At 32.0% G+C, this 25,315-nt stretch overlaps 1 protein-coding gene across 8 annotated transcripts in view; it reads left to right on the top strand.

The window, feature by feature from the left end:
• Positions 1 to 25,315, top strand: part of kek5 (kekkon 5) — a 231,193-nt gene that overhangs the window by 55,181 nt on the left and 150,697 nt on the right. For all 8 annotated transcript variants that reach the window (XR_011396343.1, XR_011396344.1, XM_070109465.1 and 5 more), the window contains one exon: positions 13,554 to 13,589. The gene's annotated coding sequence lies outside the window, so the exon portion shown is untranslated. The remainder of the gene's footprint in view (positions 1 to 13,553; positions 13,590 to 25,315) is intronic.

Genomic DNA, 25,315 nt, shown 5'->3' on the forward strand with positions numbered 1-25,315 from the left:
GTTTAAAATTTTGGGCCAAAAAGTTTGCATAATTTTAACAAAAACAAATTTATTTAAAAATTGAAAAGAAATCCATAATTGTATTTATTTCTTGGTTTTAGTAAGGTTTTAATGTAAATAAACAAAAACTTTGAATAAATTTAACAAAAATAAATGTAAAAGAAATTCAATTATTTTATTTTCACCTTTATTTTTAATAAGGTTGCCATGTGTAACATAAATATCTAAAATCATTTAAAATATATATTTGTATATGAAATGCATGTTTATATTATAAAAGGTTTTTGTGATTAAAAATAAAATTTTTGTCGACAGGGTTGCCATATAAAAGAAAAAATTCAATAATTTTAAAGATTACCCATTTTTTTTATTAAATAGAAAAAAGTTAAATACAAACAACGTAAAATATTAGTCAAGACAGTTTAAATAAAACAACAAAAAACCTCTTAGAGTTGCCAGATTTGTAAACGAAAACATATATAAATAGTATACATAAATGATTTGGTTGTTTTAGGAAGCTATATATATTTTTGCTCGTTTACTAATAAGTTCCAATAATACAGGTAACATAGAGTTGCCATTAGACTGAAAAAAAATGTGTAACTAAAAATTTCTGCCATAGATCTTACTTTTTAATTAATATTTATAAATTTATGAGTAATTCGAAAGTACCACACTTTAAAAAACTTGAAAAAAAAAAATTTATAAAAATTTTTATTTTAGTAAGGTTGCCATGTATCTTTGTCATACATTTTTAAAAAACTTTTCAAATATTTACAGTTGTGTCATATAGAGCGTCGTATTTAAAAAGTTTTTTTTGCAGTTAAATAAAATATGTTTTGAGCAGAGTTGCCACTTAAAAATAAAAAACTTAAATAATTTTAAATATTAGTAATTTTTTTAAATGTTTTTATTAAGTGTATTAAAATTTGTCTGCCATAAATTTGTATTATACTTAATAGAGTTGCCATATGTTATATTTTTCTTATTATATTATTGTTTTTGAATATGAACAGTGGCTGTGTTCGGCTTATAATAATAATATAATCTATAGAATCAGAGAGTTTTTTATTTCTTCCGTAGTACCACATGTACTTCTATAATTGTTGTTCTTTTTATAATAAAACTTATTATTTTTTGTTTGTTAGGGTTGCCATATATATGTAAAATACAAATGTACTGTTAGTATTAAATTGTATGAAAATTTTTTTAATCACATTTGTAATATAATTTTTGGCTTGGTAGGGCTGCCATGTGTATTGAAATTTCAAATGTACAGGTAAACGTTTCAAGACTTAAATACGTTGCAATAAATTTAATATCGAATTTTGTAATTAAATTGAAATTAATACTGACAAAAGTTGCCATACGAATTAGAAAAAATCGACGTATTTATTTTTTTAATTAATTAAATATTTATCTTATTAGTTTTTGCCTAATCCACTCATAAAATCAACGCCAATTATGTCGAATACCAATACCAATATTATTTTCCCCACATTTGGCATAAAAAATCTAAAAACAATCAACTCACCAACCAATCTGTATATAAACAAGTTTGTGTAAATGCCATGTTATCGGTTAAGTACCTTTTTGGCGCCAGCTATTAAGCGCATTTGGCCAACGGAATTCGCCAACTAAGTATAAATACTAAAGTGGCATAGTGCAATAACTTAGCTGTAATTTATGCGCACCTCCGGCAATTAGACGCATTTGGTTGCACGACGCATGCCAACAACAGTAAATAAAGAATGAAAAAATGCGAAAATAAATAACGTGACTTGTCCTGGCCAAATAGGAGGAAAAAATAAAAGAGAAAAAACTCGGAAATATCAGCGAATGCCAAAAATATCAACAAACAAATTGCAACTACTTGCATAAATAGAAGTAGAAAATACAATAATTACTGCTACAACAAATCCATTTTTTTTTTGCATTAATATGAACGCGATGACAAATACATGTGTCTATAATTGTGTGTGTGTGCACAAACAAAAAAAAAGGAGGGAAATCGATTGAATTGCAATGGTGTGGCGCGAAAAATTGCGTGCGGCAAGTTGGTATTTATGAAGTATGCGTGGCTATGTATGTGCGTATACAAAGAACGGTTAACTTCAGCTGCACCGAAGCTATAATACCCTTTACATATAAAAAAGTTGATTTTTATCGGTCAGTTTGTAAAGCAGCTATATGCTATAGTAGTCTGATCTGCACAATTTGTTTGGAGATATTCCAACAATAATCTATTTCCAAACAAAAACTTGAGTTGGATCGGTCTTTTGTATGACAGCTATACACTATAATTGTACGATCTGAATAATTTCTTCGGAGACTTAAGCGAAGTCACGAATAATAATCTATTTCAAATTTCATGAAGATAATTCGAATAATGAAAAAATTTGTCGATACAAGCACTTGATTTTTATCGGTCAGTTTGTAAGGCAGCTATAAACTATAGTGGTTCGATATGTGCGTTGCCGACAAGTGAACATTTTCTTGTGGTGAAAAAGACGTGTGCAAGATTTCAGCTCGACATCTCCAAAACTGCGGAGCTAGTTTACTGAGAGAGTAGTTACGCTGATCATTTAAATATATATTTTACAGGGTTTCCGACGTTTCCCTCTGGGTGTTATAAACTTTAGAATAAGTGGGTGTAAAGAGGTTTTTTATACTTACACACATATTTACATACTGACATACAAAATTATTAAAGTATATGTACCATTAAAAACGGTGTTGTGGGCGACGAAGTCACATAATCGCGGCGCCAGCGCCAAACAGCAGGCAGCAAACATCAATCGACTAACAACAATCGCTAGTGACTGTATATATATAATATATACGATAAATATATTTATTTAGAAACAATTTGCCAGTGGTACACGCCTTACGTGCGTAGCTATAATAATTTTCAACAGTCTGCCGCCGACACGAGCCGCATATTCATAAACTCACCTAATAACGGTGCCACAATATGTTGCACGTGTGGCAAGTCCATTCGCACACACTTGCGCATATGTGCGTGTTAAATTTTTACGTGTTTAGATATTTGCTTGTCGTCTTAACGGCATTGCTATGGCTCTTGTGTGACTTTGGCCTTCACGCTGCGTTCGACGCTGGCGAAATACGATATGTGTACGTATGCATGTGTGTTGTAACTGTTACTTGCGCAGGAAAATCTAAATGAAACTGAGAATGAGAATTAAAAATATGAAACCTAAAGTGCGCACAGCGAAGAAAGAAGCCACATACAGCTAATAACCAAAGCAGACGGGCGTCTTTAGTTTTCTGTATATTATATGTGTGTGTGTTTGTGTCTAAGTTGGTATATGGAAATATGAGAATGTGCCTGCGAAAATAAGCTTGACAAATGGTAAGCATGCGTTTGAGGTATTCATTTATTTATGAGCAGCTAATAGACAACCGACAAAGTAAACTTGTAGGCGCTTAGCTTTATATATAAATAATTGTTAGGGTAATGCTAAAGTTTTAGAAAATTATTTGTACATTGGATTTTTCCAACTGCGGCTGAATATAAAAATATAAGGTTGGAAGGTATCTCCCTTCCGCTTTTTTGCTCTTCATTCAATGCTTTATAAAAAGTGTTAGAGTGATCGGATTTAGTTAAAATATGCGCCGTTTTGTTCGATGATCTGTTTCCATCTAGACGGCAACTTCGTAATACCCTTCTCGTAGAAGCCCCCCTCCTTATTTGCGAAGAATTCGGACAGCCACTTTTCACAAGCCTCTTTTGAGTTCAACTTCACACCACCAAGGGCATTCGCCATGGACAGGAACAGGTGGTAATCACTTGGCGCTACGTCCAGCTATATGGTGGATGCGATAAAACCTCCCGTCCGAGCTCCCGTAGCTTCTGACGAGTCATCAACGAAGTGTGTGGTCTGGCGTTGTCCTGGTAGAACACTACACCCTTCCTGTTGGCCAATTCTGGACGCTTCTGGTCGATCGCCTGCTTCAAGCAGTCCAGTTGTTCGCAGTAGATGGTAGAATTAAGCGTCTGGCCATATGGGAGCAGCACACAGTGGATGATTACCTTCCAGTCCCACCAAACACACAGCAAAACCTTTCTGGCCGTAAATCCCGGCTTGGCCACTGTTTGGAACGATTCACCGGCCTTCGAACACGACCGTTTTCGCTTGATACTGTCGTATGTGATCCATTTTTCGTCGCCAGTCACCATCCGCTTCAAGAATGGGACGAGTTCGTTCCGTTTCAGCAGCATATCGCAGGCGTTGATTCGGTCCAGAAGGTTTTTTTTGCGTCAAATTATGCGGCACCCAAACATCAAACTTTTTTTTGTATCCGGCCTTCTGCAGATGGTTCAAAATGGTTTGGTGACTAACTCCCATCTCCTGGGCGATGTCACGAGATGCCATATGCCGGTCTAACTCGATGTATTCCATGATTTGATCGGTATTTGTCGTCACAGGTCTTCCGCCGGCTGGCTTATCCATGGTGTCGTTTTCACCAGCTCTGAATCGTCGAAACCATTCCTCCGCGGTTCGAAGTGATAGAGTACCATCCCCCAAAACACCATTAATCTCACGGAACGTTTCTCTACCGGATTTGCCTTTAACGAAGGAAAACTTTAAAATAGCGCGAATTTCGGCGTTAGTGAACTCCATGTTTACACGTCTATAACTGTTGAACGCAATATCCAAACTAATCATGCATAGCGTCGTTTTGTAGGTTATGTCAAGACCTTTCAAATTATGCGCTTTGTACATAGCCGCGTAATTTTTATGCTCAAAATCGACGCTACTCTAGTCCAAATGTGTTTTATAAATTTTGTCAGTGTTTTTTGGCGGTTTATCTAATCTTCATCTCTTGATAGACACGCCTTAACATTTCTCATCAAAAGTAAACGGTGTATTATATTTATTTTAATTTTTCTTTTTTATATATATTTTCCCCCCTTTCTGTTAAAAATTCTATAAGATCTGATTAAAAAGTTAACTTTCGTTTCTAAGAACCACCCTATTATGCATATGTAACCTGTATAATTTTCTATTCAAGTTACGTCTATGCGAACATTATGTGTATGTTTGCTCGTTTTTACAAGTACGTGTGTATTACTTTTGAAATTCCACGCCTCGTTACTGTAAATTTTTAATACTTTCCACTCTTTAACTTCCGAAAGCTTTAAAGAAACTGTTTTTAAATGAACTTACACTTCATACACACATACATACGTATCTATGTGTATACACCTATACTTGTATCTGGTATGCGAAATATGTTGACGGTCGCGTGCATTCCATATTTTATTGTCAATTATTTTATTGGTCCGTTGCGAATCACCCGCGACTATATAAGTTAAGCCGCTACTTGCGATCTAACTGTCAGTCTGCACGTCTCTCTGACCATTTCGTCACCTCTTCCCACCGTTTGAGGGTTGAGCTGTTGTTGTCAGTTGCCAGTTTGGTCTAGTTATTCGTCTGACTGCTATTAACGCCCACTGCCCAGTTGTCCAACGATCGACCTGACAGTTGTCTAACTAAATACGCTGCAAGGTCAGCAGAAATGTCACAATCCAACATTCACATGCACATATCTCTTTATTTATTATCACACATACTTACATTGCTATTAATTATAACTCAAACAAGAATACACGAGTTGAGTGACAAATATTTGAGTGAAAACTGCATTTAATTAGTAGTATAGTGCTATCAGGGTAGCATGTAAACAAAAATTTACCACATATATCACTAATTAATAGCTGTTTACGTTGTTTGATCTATTTGTTGATAAAAAATGATTACATACCTCTTCGGAAAGGTGTAAATTGTGCTTGTGAATTTTAGGTAGATAAATATAAACAATGTATTATATAACGGTATAAAGTAGTTATATTTGAAATAAAAATATTAGTTGATAGTGCAACACTGTTGTAATTTAACAATATTTTGTTTACTTACTTTGTCTAAATGGTGGCAACTCTCTAACATGCGATTTAAAGAAGAATATGGTGATTTTCAGCGTAATAAATTGAAACAGTGGCATAAAATAAGTTATATCTTAAACTTTGTGAAACTTCTTTGTTGTTGGAAAAATATTTTGCATCCATAAATAAATACTCTTTAATTATTATTCTTTATTTTCTACTAATTTTTGAAAATTCGGCAAGCTTCATATGAAGTAATTGTGTTGAGTTATTGTGTTCTCTCGGAAAGTTTTGATCATTAGTTAGGAAAGATATAGCTCGGTCATATAGTCTTGATATTGTTCTTGTGACCCTTAGAACCTTGTTTTCCTCGTTCATACATATCTAACATTAAAAACATAAAAAGTTCTGTAGATAGAACCGAAGTTTTGTCTGTATATATATAATGTCAACATAAATGAAATTCCATAAAAGTGAACGATCCGCTTAGAAGCATACCTTTCTTATATACCTAACCTCAAAACTGTTTTGAAATTTCCATAAAAAGCTTACTTATGCTGTCCTGTTCGTTTCTACGGTGAAAAGTCAAATAACACTTTACCTCTGAAAAATATTTTTTAAATTGGTATCGAGTATCTCTTCTGCTTTAGATCCGCAAAAAGATAATTTTTATAGCAGATTTTTTGCAGGTATCATAGAGTGATGTAATCTACTTTGGATGTATCAAAACAAAAAATGGTTTTAAATATTTCATCCATACAAAGCTAACCTCAAAAACACCAAAGCTTCTTTAGATAGATCCCCGCAGTGTTGCCGATATATTTGTAACGTTACTGTAGTTGAAATTCAAAAAAGAACGTGAAGAGACTGCTTAGAAGCACATCTGCTATAAACCTCACCTCAAAATTGCTTTGAAATTTCCAAAAAAATGCTTTCTGATGAGGTTATGATGCTCAAATTTTACCCACAGATGTTAGATCCATTTTCAAGATACTTTTCCAACCATCATAACTTAAAAACAGTGAAAAATGTGCGTCGTATTTTGTTTCAAAGCATATTTTACCCACAAACATAACCTCAAAGTGCATGAAAACAAAAAAGACCGTTGACTTCGATTGCACTAAAGCTAGAATACCCGTCACAGTTGCTTTTCTTATAGCATAAAATGGTATAAAAATATCCTTCTCTTAATTTTAAGCGGTCAGTTGGAATGGCAGCTATATGCTATAGTGGTCCGATCCAGAAAATTTGTTTGAAATTTGTTCTGTTGCCTTGAACAATAATCTAACCGAATTTCGAGAAGATACATATATTGCCAAATTAATATGCTTTTCATACAAGAACTTCATTTTTACCGATCAGTTCCTATGACAGCTTTATGCTATGGTAGTCCGATATCGACGATTGCGACAAATGAGCAGCTTTTTGTAGAGAAAAGAACACGTGCGAAATTTCAGTTCGATATCTCAAAAACTAAGGGAGTAGTTCGCGTATATGCAGACGGACGGAAATGGTTCAATCGACTCAGCTCGTCATGCTGATTATTTATATATATATATATATATTTTTTTTATATAAAGTCTCTGGAGTTTCCTTCTGAGTATTACAATCTTTGTGGGCAACTAGATATATCATAATTAGGATATAACTATTATTTTAGCGGAAATATCGAAGCATATAATGACTTAGAATTTTCATCAATATTTTATTTGAAGAAATTTTAAGTGAGCCTTCGAAAAATAGAAACGAAAACCCATCATTTTCGCAATTCTCTGAATTTATTGTGACAACCGACGTACGTTTAAATATACTTTATTACTTTTTCCTTTTTACTATAACTTCTCAATGTAATTGAAGCCGAAATGCATCCAGCTTAAGCCGATTAGGTTTTCAACTAATATTACTAATGAGCAACTAACACACTAACTAAGCTTTTATTAGATCAGATTAACCGCTGCTACGCCACTAACACCACCATTTCACTGCCGAAATAAACAAAATTGAGCATTAAAAATTAAAATTTTATGTTAATTTGGCGCATATGTAAATCATTAATTTACAACCGGAATTAAATGAAAATTTGATAAATGACACATTTCTATTAATCACACACAACATTTGACAGTTTCAAGTGTTAATAATTTATATCCAATAAATACAACAGGCAATAAAAGCAGTCGTAGTTCATTAAAATGAAAATAAACCAAAATTTATTGCGGGATTAACAAAGCAACAAAACCACACTAAAACGCAAAACAACAAACAACGGCATGGCAAATGCACACGTGCAATGATTTCTATGTATGTGTGTGTGTGTTTGTATATGCATATATGTGTATGATAGCGAACTAAACCTAACAAAAGTCAAAACACGAGTTTATTTGTTGTGTTTTATTTATTGAAATTTTATGCAAATTGCGGCGCGGCAGACGCGTGTTGCGTCACCAAAAGTTGCCACCGTTGAGCAGCCGTGTCGCATGAATGCATTAGCGAGCATACATACATGTATGTGGTGGTGTTTGCAGGCTTGTATATGAGTTTGTGTGTGTTTGTGTGCGCCGGTATTCACCCAAGCGGCGCTGCAGCCAATCAACTCACCAAATCTTCAATTAAAAAAGCATTAATCCCTGCGGCAGCTGTGCATTTGCTGAGGCGGTTAACTGTTGACAAAGCCTACCGACAATTTGTCAATTAAGCGGCACCAATATATGCACGAATGCGTATTTATGTGTGTTAAACACGTGACGACTGAACGCTCGAATGTTGCGCTGATTTTTGAAATGCGGGTCAAAGGTTGAAAGTATTCGCACAAATTTACCTATACGCATGTATGTATGTATGTGTATACATATGTGCGTTTACATATATGCTACCACATCCCTTTATGCGTGTGTGAACAGATTGCGACACACTTTTTCACAGCTTACAAATATCAAAATCACTCAACTAATCCAATAAATATTAAATTTGCTTGTTTTTACTAATACACTCGTATGTGTTAGATGCACACGCTTGAAAAATTAAGTTATCATAAAATTTGTGAAAATTTGCTGCATACTTACACATATCTATTAAACTTTCACATACATAGTACATATCGTATACATATATACATAGTTTTAAATTGAAGTTGAAAATTTCTTAAAGCATTTTTCACATTTCTTATTGTCATGTTCGTTTTAGAATTATGTTGTCTTCACACATACACGTACCACCAAGTATATTACTTGCATTCTATGAATTTTGAAATATTACAGCTTCCGCCGTGTCATCTTTTAAGCCTTCAGCGGCGACACAATCAAGGCACTTAACACGCCATTTGCAGATCTAGATGTTGAATGATTTCGGTAACAAAAGCTGAGTAGAATGTTAAGAGCATGGCGAAAAAATCCAGACAGCCACCAAACATATACATGTTAGGGTGTGCCAAAATGTTATTTTCTTTTCAAACGTGCGTGATGATACAACATTTTTATTTCATGAATTTATCGCACTAAAACAACGTAAATAATAAATAAAAAATATATATTTTTTGATTTTGCGTTATTATTTTGTAAAATTATTTAAAAGAATTTAAAAATTATATTTTACTAAAAATCTTTTAAAAGAATTTAAAAATGATATTTTACTAAAAATCTTTTAAATTTGATTAAAAATTATATTTTACAATTTATAATGGGCTTTTACCTTGAATATTTTTTGAACAAGTCGACTTAGCAAAAAATCATGCTTGACCTGTTTTTTAAGATTGTTCAATTCCCTACAAGAATAAGTTTTCATTTTCACTATACAATAATTTGTTCATTTTCATTAAACATTCAAACAAAATAAGAAAATTATTAAAACTTTTTTTGGCCTACCCTAATACATATCAATGTGCCTACAAAAACACTAAAGTTACGTGGCTTGAGCAGCATAGCGAATCCCTTGACAAATTCACTGATTGAAGCGAGGACTAAATAACCTATTTGTATATATGCATGTGCATACATATGTACATATATGTTATACCTATATTTATGTATATATGTGTGTAAAAATACCAACTTTTATGCCCGCAAATATCATATAAATGCTAATGTGCTTTCCTTCATAACAAGCTTTGAACTTAGTGGAAGGAGTTTGATTTGAGTTGCCGAAAAATTTTGTTTTTTGTACTCGTATGTATGCATATCTAATGTATGTACGAGTAATGAACGAGTATTTTTTCACACAATCTGACAACTGTTCAGATGGAAGCAAGCCTTTCGTATGTCACATATTCAGCGCATAAATACATACTAAATTTGTAGGGAATCTACTTTTTTCGGCTACTTAAATTGTGTATAAAATTTTTCGTTAACTGAACAAACAAATTCTTGTATATATTAAACTTTTATTTTGAAAATCAATAACTGGAAGACTTTAACGTACATATGTACCATATAAGAAACATCAATTGCCTTTGCGTGAACCTTAAATACACGTGCAATATAAATCTGTATTTGAGGAAGAAAGACAGCCATCATGCTGACTAGTTGCGCTTTTGGTACATAACTAGTAGTAAAACAGCTCATAACTCATTGCCTTTATCGCTGGGTACCTCAACCCTTGAATTCTCCTTCAACTAACACATAAATCTCTATATATTTCACAATCATAAAGTCAAGCATGTAGATATGCGCATTATGAGTTGTGTAATGTTTTGGGCATATTGCCATTAGTTGATTGAGTATGGCACTTATTTTGATCGAAATGCTGTTAGAAATGTATTGCAGTCTTCAAGTGAGATTGTGGCGCATACATCTCAACGAAAAATTACTGCTAAAAGCCGTTGCGTGTATGCTATTTACAAATTTAACAGGCGATTATAAGATTTCTTTGACAGCTGAAGAAATATGCGAGAAATTAACACGTTAAAGAGGACGAACTTAATTATGAAATTATGTTGAAAATTCTTAAAGTGCAGCTTAACTTTGATTGAGTCAAGAAGTTTTTAATAAACGAAAGGCACAATCTACCCTCAAACTTTCCAAGACACAAAAAATGTTTGTTCAAGGTTCAACATGAGAAGGCTCCTGTAAAATCCTGTAAAGCCTTTACACTTCCTTTAATTGTTCGGCCTAGTTTTGTAGCAAAAATAGTCTCATCTCTCTCAACACCGAAAAAGTGGCTTTATATGGTAAACTCCGTGTTTATGACACACAAATGAAATGCTAAACTTTAGCGTTGTTGCAATTTTTTTTTTTTTTTGTTAAACAATTTTATGTAAGTATGTATTCTTTTGGGTTCTACATTAAATCTTTGCTTTCTCAACTGGAAAATAGTACCGCTAATAAACTCAAAATGTAAAAAAACATTTGTCCACATACGACTGTACATATGTACTTATTTCCATACACCAAATTATATATTTATGTACACACGATTTTCTGCTCCGCTAATTTGAATATGTCACGTATTTGCTAAACACACAGCTATCTTGAAACCTGTGTTCGTCCTTAACCACAATTTGGTCACTCGTTTGATGTGGTGCCGCATGCCGCACACCGCACTGCGCTCACCATTCACCATTCACGTTGCGCACAATAAAATTTTCGCTCTTCTAGTCACAGACAATTGGCGACTGTTAGCTGACGCGTGCAGCCCCAAATGCTGCCAACATACATATATATATATATATACAAAACTCAAATATGGGCGTAATTTCAATTTTCAACGCTCACTTAGCGGACAAAAGTAGTGAAAATAAAAAAAATTAATAAAATAGTGAAAGTAACTGGAGACGTAGCATTTTATATGCATAAATATATACATACAAATATGTATTTAAAATGAAAAAAAAAAAAAAATTAAATAAATTTGAGACCTCAGCATAAAAACATTTCTGTGGCAGTGTTTGTAATTTTCCAACGCATTATTTTTGTACTTGCTATATCCTCAAGCCATATTACAGTCTTTCTTTGTGCTCACATTTTCCTGCCTCATGTAAGTCAAAGTCATAAAAATAAAAGATGACAAAAGTATGTGTGCATGTTTGTTTGGGTTTTGGCTTGCAACACAATAGTCCTTGCCCCATTTTGTAGCCCTTGAAAAGAGCTCGTGTCATTTCCCAAACGCATTTCACTGTAATGTCAGCGCCATAAAGTTCTCATTGTTTATATTCAGTTAATTATTGTAATGCTGAAACTTTGTCTGTTGTACTTGTTTTTGCGTAACATTTTTTTTTCCTGTTTGGGCGGGCAACTCTGCCTTGAGTGATGGCTTACAAGTGGCCAATGGGTGTGAGCATAGGAAATTACGTTTATTGCGCTCACATTCATGCTTATATCTTATGACATTAACATTGTTCCTTTTTTGAGGGGAAATCGTTAGTTTAATTAGTTATTATGTGCTTGTGTTCTTAAAGAGAATTTAATATGTCGCACTCTTGCTCTCAGTTGTATTTTTGCTTTTATTTTTAAAAGTTAAATTAACTAGCTTTTCTGTGTCATTTTAATATATTCTTGACGTAATTTGAAATTGCATTTCTCTGTCAACAAGACTGCTTTAGTCCTGAGGCAGATCTAAAAAAAAAATACCTACTGAGCTGTATAATTCTCTCGCTTTTTTTCGGACAGTTTACTATACTCTTACATTTTCAAATTTAAATATTGTGTCAATATCTTGTCTTCATTAGCGACCAATTTGATTGACTAGAAAATGATACCAGTAGAAAATGGCTTTATAAAATTGTTAAATTCTGAAATACTCGAAACCAAACTACAACCACTGTGTTTGATAAAATTTTCGAATAAATATGCTAAGATTTACTGTTAACAATAGGTGGCAACTCTATTTCAAAAATATTCAATACTTCTAGCATATTTAGTATGTATTTAACTTCACTGTAACGTGCAAACGTTTTGTAACATTTTGGTTATTTTTATGAGATGTTGGCAACTCTATTCTAAAACAATTTTACATTGAAGACTTCCGGCATGTTCTTTAATTTCTTTCCGTTTAGTATAAATACATTTTTAAATATTTTGCTGATTTTACAATTACGGAAATGTGGCAACTCTATTCCGTAATATGTCGAAATGTAAAATTCTTTGAATATTTGGATTTGAACTAATCAGAGTTTTTATTATTTTAACTCCTTGCGTTTGCCACATATTTCGATCTTTTATTGTTGTGTGGCAACTTTGTACGTAAAGATAGCAATTCTCGAGGCTTAGAGCAAGGCCAAGAGGTTTTTTTTAAGGGAGCTTTATACATACCATTAAAAAGAATATATATTTTCGAAATCTACTAGCTGTTGCTGAGAAAAGCCGTTAACGGAAGCAAAGTGGAATTGTCAATTGTCAGTTGTCACTTGTCAAAATTCTATTTCTCGAACAAAAAATTATGAAATTTAGTTTTTCCTCAGGAACAATAAAAAAAGAAAACTTCTCAAAATTACAAAATAATTTGAGGCTCATGTTTTGAGCAACAATTTTCAGTTAAAATGTATTAAAATATCTTCATAACATAGTTGTACGTATTTTTATCGTTCTCTAAGTCGAAATCGGAATTTTCCAAATTTTTAGACAAAATATAGGCTTTTATATTAGAATTTAGTATACTTAACCTAACTTTTAATTTTAAATAAATATTCCCTAATAATGCATTTTTTTTATTACAGATCCAGAATTTTTACAACAATAACAATATTGCTGAGGTATGTATTTTAAAAATTAGCTGGCTACGCAATTTTCATTTAGTGGAAAAAAATCCAAAAAATTAAAAACTAAAGTTGTTCAACATCGGAAAATAACATAACGTATAACAGTTCTACAAGGTGAAATCCCTAAATCTAGTTAAATATTGCCCATCTTTAATATTACGAAACCCTAGTAAACATCTTCCTTTTTCTCGTTACTGCAACCTTTTTGTAAAGTACACCGTTAATTAACGAAAATCTCTTTGTCACCGTTGGACTCGCTTTTGCTATATCTCCTCTTGTCCTCTGGCATATGAATTCATTGTTCTTGCTCTCTCCATTTCTTTGATGCATATTACTTACATACTTACTCATATAATCACCCAAAATGCATATTTAAAGATTGTTCAAGTAAAAGAATCATAATTTTAATGCTTGGCCGTTTCCTTGGTGTCTTATTACACACTGGCATACACACACACACTTCGATACTACTCATATACCGTCTGATAGGCGTCAGTGCGCCTGAACCTGCTCTCGGCTGTTATTGAACACTGTAGGACGGTTAAGTTCATACAAACGCAAACACAAACACACTATAAAGTCTCATGCTGCTCACTTCTCCTCCACTTGCGCTCAACGCATGGCATCGTATTACCATAATAATTCCTTAATTTTTTTTGTTTCTGAGAAAAAACTGCCCTCCCATTTTCCGTTTTTATTTATGCGCTTTCTTCTTTAATTTTTTACGATACTCATAAACAAATTATGAGTGGCGCATCGAATTTTTCGTGTGACTTACTCTTTGCCGCAATATCGAAGTTGTTGTTGAAAAAAAAAAAAATAAACCAAGAAAGAGCATTCACCTATAAAATATTGCACTGACTGTTAGCTGCCAAAGAAAAAAAGGTGCCTTAAAAGTTTATGGAGCAATAAAAATTCTCTTAATTATATGACTCCCCTTTTGTCTTTTACTTTGGTTTTCTACCCTAATGCTACCCATTATTATTTGCAGTTAAGGTAGCGTTAGGTATAAATTAAAAATGATCAGTCAAGCAGGGTTTTAAGTGACCTCGCCCGAAGTCAAGCTTAATAGGTTTTTAGTTGACGTCGTCGGAACCTCTTTAATTTTTTTCAAATGATTGTAATTAAAACAAAAACCATTATTCAAGACCTTGTAAATTATATCTCAAAAATCTGTGTAAAATTTGATTAAGACTTCGTTAAGTAGTTCGCGTGAAATCTTAACAACCGACTTTATCAACGCTGTTTCGACTTTCAGTGATTATAGAGATGACCACGAGGGCGCACCTTTTCAAGATTACATATGTACATCTACAAAACTATTACAATGATTAACTGGAGCATTTAGGGCAGTATCCAAGAGATGTTATAGAATAAAATAAGACAGCAAAATTGTTGATTTTTTAAGCCGTGAAACCCATGTAGCCCTTTAAGAAGAGGCAAATTTTGAGCATACTTTAGAGTAATATCATGCTGATTTTAAAATTTATTGATGAACTTTCCTCCAAGTGTTATATATATTTGCAGTGCATTAATGAAATAAAAACGTTGCCTACATTTAGGAGCCAAGTTTAAAAAATTTAGCTGGGTCAGACACCAATTAGAATGATTTTGAATATATAATGATATATGAGGCATATAAAACGTAGATTACGACAGAGTTTGTCACGACCTTCTTTAATTTAGTTCCTACAGGCCTTTAACTCCTTAACAGCAACTGAATTTCCAGTTTATATTCACGAGAATAGTCACCATTGCGACTTTTCCTGCACATCCTCAATTATACCTTCCATCTTAATATTTATTTATAATTTGTTTACATATCACCACTTCACCTTTGGGCGTGCCATGTAGTAATCCCATAATTGACATCGTTCGCCGTGATTTATGCTTCCAATTATAGGTTATGGCCTGTCTCCATGGCTGCTGCCATTGTGTCTGCACCGTTTGTTGTTATTAAAACATTTTAAAATGAACTTAAAAATTAAATACCCATTACTCATGAAGTGTCGAAACAGTCTGCCACAAACGGTGGCACAACTTACCTGCAATCAAATATGTGAATGCATGTGTGTGACTGCTAAATAAGAGCGCTTACAAACGTATATGTATTTACTGGTAACCCCACATTTACATGCTCGAATTAATGCTCTTGCGTAAATCCAAATAATTCAGTTCATATAGTACATATAATATCGTGTTTTGCCCCAATTCCGCTTCATGCGGCATGAATATCAAACGCGCCACAACGAATTTAGTCAAAAGTTTGTTTGGTCTTTTCTCGGTATTTTGCATTCAATAATTACTATGCATATTAAGTAAGTACACGTATTTACTTTTTAGATTTGTGGCGCCGCACTTTGACGTGAAAAGTTTCTGTAATGGAAACCTTGTACCAGACGTCTGCCAATTGTTGCCCGAAATGGACTAACGAGTTTTTGTTTTGTCTACTCTATTTTTCTATTTTTGCCTTACAATTGCTTCTAACGAAATATGTATCAAAGTTATGTGTTGTATGCCACATAGCATTGCAAGTACAATTTTATTGGAATTACACAATAGTTTTTGTTTTTTTTTTTACAAATTTTTGCATGCACTGCTGGCTTACTGAATTTCTTTAATATATGTTTGTCCGAGTATGTATGTGTCTATAAGTATGTGCAACATGCCTCTTTGTTTGTGTAAATATTTCAGTACACTCTTTTATAACTGTTTTATATTGACTTTATTCATAAATAAGTTTGTTTATTGGCTTGTGACAGCGCAGTCAAGCGTGAAGCAGTTTTCATGCAATAAATTGGCGAGCGAAAATTGCTATTTGTGGCATGAAGACATAAAAGCAAAAAGGGCTTACTGTTGTTTCTGCTTTTTTTGCTACATTTATTTGCTATCGAATTTTAAATTCACAGAATTTTATTTCAAGCATGGCATTAAGTGCTCGTGCAAATTTTGCACTGACGTTATATGTGAAGCTATTTTAGATCAAATTTCCTTCCGACTCCATTTCTGTAATAAAAATAAATTGACAAGCTAACTATGCCAACTATGTGGAATTTTTATTTATTTTCTGTATTTGTTTTTGTTTTAATATCCAAAGCGCTGAAATAATTTAAATTATTTTCAATTAGAAATAAATATATTTTTTTAATAAAATAAACGAAATAATTTAAATTGTTTTCAATTACAAAAAAAAAAATTTTTATCCACCTTAATCGGCTTAGAACATTTAAAAATGCTGTGTTTGCTTAAAAAATCATATTAATTGATATCAGTTTATTTGCTTAAATAATTTTTTCTTTACATGTTTAAAAAAAATATTGAGGATACAACGATGAAATGAATTTTTTGTTTTACTAAACCCAAAATAGTTCTAGAGTAAAACCTCTCATTGTTTTGGAATCTATTTTATTAACGAGAATCTCATAATCGAATGGGAAGTAAGTTGTTTTTTTTTTTGTTTTGAAAGAACTTACATACAAATCTTTCTTAATTTCTATAAAATTAGAAATAGTTTAAAAAAGATATTTTCATCATTAGAAAACTTATGTTAGAAGTCTTCGAATCTCACCTCAGCAACCAAGTAGAGAATTTTTTGTTTAGGTTTCATCCGCGAATTTACTACAGCAAGGGAGGACCTTCTTTTAGTGAAGATATAACGTAAACTGGGTACAGTACTTTTCGTTTTTGTAAATCTGCTGTTTTTGGCTGTTACACTAGAAGTGCGCCTTAAGCTCAACAATACTTACAGGTTAGGGTTGCGTGTCTATGATATGGCTTTATCTCAAAACTATGATATGGCTTTATCTCAAAAGTAGTCTTAAAGTGATAAATTTCCCTTCTAGGTTCCGGCCACATTCAATTTATTACACCACTCATGTCAACTTTTGATCAAATAGTTTATTAGGTTCTATGTTTAATATTTAATTTAATTGAACGAGCTGACAGAAATAATTATTTAATCATCAATTTATAATCAAATTTATTGAAGTTTTTTCACAATCTTTGTTTTTCACTCCTCTTCATATATCAGATTACTGACATTCAATATGCATTAGTGCGAACTTAAGCCATCAGTCATAAAGTTTAGTGTTATACAGTAACTCACAAGCAACACAATTTAATTAGTAAGCCAATTAAAGACATTAATTATGTAAGTAATCACCTAAGTATTGTTATGTTGAAATAATTTCTGATTATTAATTCCAACATATAATTACATGTACCCAAGTATATACATATACTTATGTATAAATTTTGGAACTAAAAATTAAACTTAAATTTTTTAATCCAAGTTGTTTGCGATTTAATGAAGTACAAAAACGCGAAAAAATGTTGATTCCAAAGCAAATTCTTTTTTTAATACATAATTATATGCTTGAGATTGAAATTTTTATTTTTTATTCCGATAGTTGAGACTAAAAATCCCAAACATCTTGGATTAAAAAATGAAAATTTAATTTTTATCCCAACATCGGGATGGAAGCATGAATATCTGATTTTTAGTAGTAAGATTAAAAAATTAATATGTAAGTTTAAGTCCAAATTTTTTACATAAATATATGTAATTCAGGAATGCGAATTTTTTAATTCAAAATTCTAGCTTTTCAGGTTAAACTTCAATTTTTTATCCGCTATGTGGGATAAAACATTTTTTTTTAATTTTTAATTCGATATTTAGAATTACAAAATAAAAAAAATATTTTATTTCAAATGTTAATTCAATTATTATTTTCTTGCAGTATTTGCAACCCTTATAATACTTAGTTCTCAATAGATTTAATTTAATAAATAATATTATTTTTAAATTAAAAATTCCATCACACTTACGTCCATAATTCAGTAAATTTCATGTTTCGTTAAATTTTAATAGCCAGCCTAATTTATGGCAAATAAATAATTTAATTACACTTTACACCCTTTTTTCAATTATCAGTGTACTACCAAATTAGAAAAATTTCCCAAATATTTCGCGTCATATCAACTTCAGTCAGAAAAAGTGTTTCCAAGTCACAGCAACTTCTCTAAGCAACTGCATATTAATGACCAAACATTCTGACATTTATGCTTTACAAAAGCTGTCAAGATGTCCACATACTGTTGCCTTCAAAAGAAATAAAAAAAATGTTAAAATAAGAAAAAACAATATCTGTCTTGCTGTCAACGTGCCGCTTGTATCATTTTATCGAGCAGTCCTTAAATTGCTTGCAGCCCTTTAACTCAAGCCGGTCGCTGTCAATGCACGTAGCGCGAAGTGACCTACCCAAAGTTGACTCAAAGTATTTGCGCCAACATTACGACATTTTGTCCTTCACAATATTTACAGAACCTTTCGCCCCTCACAGCTCCTACAAGCACTCAGTATCGTTAAAAAGGGATATTCTTACTTGCTGGCGTATCCTTTTATGTGGTGTCATTTTTTCATCGCCTTTATGGACGCGCCCACTTTATTAGCCAACGACAATGCGTACAGCACAACGACGAGAGTGTCTAATCGCTGCGAAGTTGTGTGCAAATAAAAGGAAGTAGTTGGGTGTGTGCCACAGCAACAACATAAATACATACTTACATACATATTTGATGAGTCAGCTCTGTATTTGTTTTGCAGTTAGTTGGCAAGTGTTGAAAAAAGTACCGACAAAAGGTTAATAGCGACCCAGCGTCCTTTCTCGGGCGTGTTGTGTGAAAATTAGCTTGGCTTGATATGCATGCAACCGCTATAACGTTACCGATAACAGCAATAACTTTATGTTGACATACTTACAACAGCTTGTAGTATATTCGGTTGTATTGAAAAGATATCGCCTGGAACAAAATTATGGGTTATGAGATCACAAGTCAAGGCAAAGGCATGACATGGCATAGATAGCTACTCTTGTGTAAAAAATGCATATCGAAAATATTCCCCTCGTCAGGCATTGTCTGTATGTATGTGGGTATGGAGATAAATATTTTCATTATCAAGTGACTTCAGTAACATATTTACTGAAAAATATCTGCTTGTGTAGAAAGTTACTCAACTGATAAATTTCGAGAGAGATTTCTTACTTCACTTCTTCTTGCGTCTTCTCGATTGTACCCAACATTTAAGCAATATTTTTACATTTTAGACATTAAGATTGTGGTCCATTATAAAGAAGAATTCTTCATCTTGTCTACAAACTTCTTCAGAAGCAGTATATTTTTTTTTAAATTTTATGTTTTAATCATGAATGGGTTTACAAATATTTTGATTTTCTTCATAAACCCAGCTAATAAATTATTGTGGAAAAACATTTTTCTCAGCGCTTCAGAAATATTTTCTTAAATATCAATTTACGAAATTCAATAAAGTTAAAAACAGGATAACACAATTGACAATCTGATAGCCTTGCGATTAATAATACATCATTTTTTTTTGGCAAAATGATAACTAAGCCGTCATTCAATTCAAGTCTAAGTTCAGAGAATATATAGTCATTTTCGGTGCCGAGGGGCTGAGTTGAGTCTCAAAGATGGATGAAAAGATCCTCCGTACTGGTCTATTTCCAGCCTCAGTCCCGATTTTCCATACCTATCTGGGATTTATGGAAGTATTTTGATCAAAAGTCTTACAAGTTTACAGTGTCATATCCAGAAACTTAGAAAGATGAGAGAAATAAAACTATTAACTACTTTCTGGACAAGACCCGTAGAGCGACTTTTCAGGAAACTTTTGTGCTTCAACTACTAAAATCTGTTCTCGGATACATCGGAAAAGACTTTCTTCATCCTTATCTCCGATTAAATTAGGTATTAAATCATCTCCCTTCTTCTTTTTGGACATTCAGATCTTCTCAATTTGCTTCGTGTTATATTTGCAAGCTTTGATCCATTTGTCGTATGCTTTAACACGTCTTTCCAACTTCTTTGGTTCATCAATTATATTTTACTAAAAAACAGAATGTTAAGGCTCATATGCAATTCCCCCAGGTATTCAAGAAGATTTTTATAGTTAAAAATTAAAAGTCCTCACTCGAAGCTTTTACATTTGTCCCACCATATTAAGGTACAATCGCCTATATTTTAAATGTGGACCTATAGGAAATTTTCGCAAAGAAATTGTCAGTGAATTTAAAAGCAAAAAGGGTCAGTGAGACCAATTATGTACAACTAAAAGTTTACATATTTCTGAAAGCGATCTTTCGAAGGCAATTATAGTTATTATTAAATTATGAAAATTATTAATTTCTTTAATTTAATTATTAACCTATAATTATACAAAAGCAGTGGGTACAAAAAAAAACCTTCAGCTCAAAACTTTGGTTTCTCCAATTATTAAAGTTGTATATCCAAACATACATATGCACGAGTACATGATTATGCACGCTCGTTTCTGATGAATTGACCTCACGCACGCAACCCTAAAATTTTTGGTGATTGCCTTCGGCTTTTCTCTCCACTATGTTATGGCCAGCTGGGAGGTGAACTGTCTTGCCTTTTCCGTTTGTGCCACGATATATACTTTTTAACACTATTGTTATTTTGTTCATTTTATTGTTAACTTTGTATTAGCTTACAACAACAATAATGTGTTTTTGTTGTGCCTGGTCGCATTGGGGCTCACACATAGTTGCTGTCATCTCACGAATTTGCTTGTCATTGCGAAATGTTGACAGCATCGAAGAGAATTTTTAGAATATGAACGCAAACAAAGGTCCCACCGAGACAATGGCAACAAAAAAGCATAGTATCGAATACAAAAGCAACAATAATAACTGAGGCAGCATACAAGCAAACAAAAAACAAAAAAAAACCAATGTATAGCCAATAACCACACATTGTAAACACAGCGAGTGAATTGGAAAACTCTTAGCATAACCCTTGACCCGCTACAACAAATACAAATATACAAATTGCGTACAAATATATTATAACATATGTATGTACATAAATGACATGCTATTTTTTTTCTATTTTTACATGCATTCTTGTGCATGTGTTTAAATGAAATAGGCCAAGTTGACAATATATAGACAATATTTACCCTGCTCTCTAGTCTTCCTGCACTCCAGTCAAGCGGTATGCCACAATTTTTAAGTATGAAGAGATGTTTGTATCCGTTTTGAATCTACAAATATATTTTTACACATACATATGTAAATTCAAGTTTTTATAGCCTTTTAGTAAGGTAAATTGCGCTGAAATATTTTCTGCTGAAACTATGTGCGTTTTCAAGTATTGGAGACTTTCAATCTTTTTGGAGATTTTTAAAAATATGTGGAGACTTTTTTTTTAAATGTGGTGTTTTAAAATTAGCTTACAATAAACAAATACTAAAAAGTTAAACAAGCTTATGTCTTTAAATTACTTTTCATTTACTTACTATATTAACAAAAATAATTGTATATGATTTAAAAATATATAAACAATCCACAACAATAACAAAAATATCAGCTTTAATCAACCAAACCTTAAATTATTTCGTCATATTATTTCCATGAATATTATTATTATTATTTACGTTAAGTCACCTCAAGGGCATTCTTCAACAATTTAAGTGTTAACCAACGTACAACGTGGTAGTGAAGCACTTTTAAAAAGCCACTCTTCATATTAAAAATATGTGCACACAGAATAATAATAATAATATTTCAATTGCCTTTTAGAAAAAGTATAAATAAAATAAATACATATTACATTTTGAGCAAAGAGGTAGTTGTGAGATCAACTGGTTTATACACATAAATTTCAAATGACTATGCAAACATATGTAGATTTTTGTTGAATAAGCACGAATTACTTCTCAACCGACAATAACTCACGAAACGCTCGCACATAAATACAAACACACATTGACAACTCACGCGAGTTTGGTTGTTCAAATAAAACATATTTACACATACATAAACATAAATCTGTGTGTGAAAAATGAATGATGAAGTAGACATATGGATATGGATAAAAACAAATTAAAATTATGCTAACAAAATATATAAATCATTGGATTTTTAATTAAATCTCTACACAATTACACACACATTCGTATACAGGTTTGTAGTTATGTATGTATATAGATAGAAAGCTCTTCGCTTTGAAAATAACTTTCGTCTGTTTTATTCATAAAGAAATATGTTCATAGGTAAACAAAACCATGACTTCAATTTATTAATAGCATATACAAACAGACTTATACATATGCAGCTCTCAGTCCGCTATACACTTTAACGACAATTTTTTCTACTCCGTTCATGAAGTCATTTTAAAGTTTTGTAGACTTCGAAAATTTTGGAGACTTTTCCAAAAACCTATGTATTGCGTTTAAGTATTGATAATTTTTGAAAATATTACATGTTTAATGCATTTATAATTTCCTTTAACTGGAGACTTTAAAACATTTTCGAAAAACTGTACCTATACTGTAATCCCTGAGTTATTAGCATTGTTTTATTAATAAACGTTGTTCTTAAATAAAACACCAAAATTGCCTAAAAAACTTAGAAAATTTGAGTAGAGACCAGTGGTTTTTTAAACATTGTAATTAATCATCCGCTATTTATTTGACCATAAACAAAGCTTTTGTTTGATAAAATACGCATACAGTATATACAATATATAAATATTGTATAGGCATATATATAAATATTGTATAGACATATATCCGGAAAATAACCTGTAAGTAATCTACAATATATACAATTTATATACGTGTATGTATATATATATGTGGTGGTCTTATAATTTGACACCACTTTGCATATAATTTTCCTAATTTATTTTAAAAATGTATATTGCTACATTGAAACTATGAATTGGGATTAAATTGAAACCCATTTTAGTTGAGTTTTACACAAAAAAAAAAACATATCAATATTAATTCCATTTTTAAGAAAATGAGCTATACACAAAGAGACAACAAATTCAGTTTGGTCATATGATTAGAAGCAATAGTAACAATTTAAAAATATCTATAATAAATTGAACAAAATGTATTAAATGTTTAATATTTTGTTGGATTACCTTTGTTTTTAATAATATCCAGTCTTGCCGGTAAACTTAAATGTTGCTACCATTTGATACAACTCTTCATTATTTCGCGGTTTTTTTGTTCTTAAGATCTCATTTCATAATTGCCCATAACTACTCAGTTGGGTTGAGATCAGGACTTTGCGGAGGCCAGTCCAAAACATCAATATTTTTATAGGAAAGCCAACTCTTCACTAGCCTTAGTTCTATTTCATTTTCCAGAATGCTTTTATATTGATGTTGGTCCATCATCCCTTGAATATGCATAATTGATTTATTCCACACGAAGTCATGAAGGAGTTGTTTTTGCTTTGTTTGTTATATGGTAGCAGTTTCAGACTTCTTTGTTTTTGTATACAAATGAGTAGCTACAAATATGATCGACAATTTTCTCTGTTGATAGCACCTCATAATTAACACCCTCATTTATGAAGTACAGTACTTTTGTTTTTGCCCATTCCAAAGATTTAAACGTATTTATTTATTGCCAGCTAACTATCGTTTTTCGAAGTATATTCACTTTATCGCTTAATCCAATAAAATTCAGAGAAAATAAGGAAAAAACTCCGCGTTTTTTATAACGAGGCCAGCACATTTAATTTTTTTTTTAAATAACTAATCAGCAAATAGCACGTGTTTGTTTAGCAACATCGTTCATCGCCTACATTATGAATAACGGTATTTATAATTTACAGTACAAGTCAGTACCTAAAAGTATACAGCTATTTGATTTTTTTTAGCATGTCGTTTCTAATTATAAGGCCACCACTGTCGTCTTCAAAAACCTGGTGACCGATTCGAAAAATTAAATAATATTATTTTCATGGCTCGATAAACGTTTTCACAAAACCAATATTTTCTTTTGCTGTGACCTATTAAAATAGAAATAAAAAAATTAAATTTTCGGAGACTTTCATACTTTTTGTAGATTTTGAAAAATTTGATTTTAAGTTCCTATGACGCATTTAGGGAATATGTATTTTGATACTTTTAAACTTTCTCGAGATTTTAAAAAATTATGTAGACTTTGAAAATTTTTGGAGACTTTTTGGAAAAGTAGCTTTCACTTCAAATTAAGTAAATAAAATTTAATTTATTCAATTGCAATCGAAAAAAGTCAATTTCACATTTACGCGTTCATGTTTCTTATTCAATTTCTTAGCTACCCTCATACTTTCTCAATACTCGCTGCTGTGCACTTTGTGTCTTTATATAACACAAATATACTTTGTTATATTTATTGCTCCGGAACATGGATAAAAGTGCTTTCTGCAAGTTTAATAAATTAAACAAGTCGGCAAAAATACAAATTAATTATGCAAGGCGGTTTGAATGAGACTGACTAACAACCCAGAGTTGAGTAAAAGTGTAAACAAATGCTTAAGTATGTATACACGTACGTATGTCACTTGTCAGAGAGAAATAATACTAATATTAACTGGAATTAAGGCGTTGAATGTATTACGATTAGTTGGAAGTGACTTTAATAAGGATAGAGTGGCAGTAATTAAATTTTTGAATTTTATTTTTACTCAAGAAATGCTTTGTAATGAGTTTTATTTTATTTTGATTAATATAATTTTTTTGAGTATGTTACTATGGCTTAAAAATTTTATTTTGATTAAAACAAATGAATCACTTATTGATTATGTCAAAGGAGCAGGTGGTGGGAAGAGCTGTGTGGGGAACGGCGGGAAACCTTTCAATTACTTCACTTTTCATTTGACAAATGAATAATT

This window comes from Bactrocera oleae, chromosome 5 (assembly GCF_042242935.1).
Source record: "Bactrocera oleae isolate idBacOlea1 chromosome 5, idBacOlea1, whole genome shotgun sequence".
NCBI lineage: Eukaryota > Metazoa > Arthropoda > Insecta > Diptera > Tephritidae > Bactrocera > Bactrocera oleae.